Raw genomic sequence first — 267 nt, forward strand, 5'->3', positions numbered from 1 at the left:
GAAATGTTGCACTACTCTGCCATGTAGCTAGCTCTCTGTAAATAGACATTTTGGACTCATCTGCCATGTAGGTAGCTCTCTGTGTGTGGATATTTTGGACTGATCTGCCATGTAGTTTGCTCTCTGTGTATGAACATATTCTACTTGTCTAGCATATAGTTAGATCTCAGTAGATGGACATGTTGGGCTCATCAGAAATGTAGCCAGCTCTCTCTGTATGAACATGTTGGACAACTCTGCCTTGTAGCTCATCCTCTATATATACAC

This window comes from Chrysochloris asiatica, unplaced genomic scaffold, assembly GCF_000296735.1.
Source record: "Chrysochloris asiatica unplaced genomic scaffold, ChrAsi1.0 scaffold00359, whole genome shotgun sequence".
Taxonomy (NCBI): Eukaryota; Metazoa; Chordata; class Mammalia; order Afrosoricida; family Chrysochloridae; genus Chrysochloris; species Chrysochloris asiatica.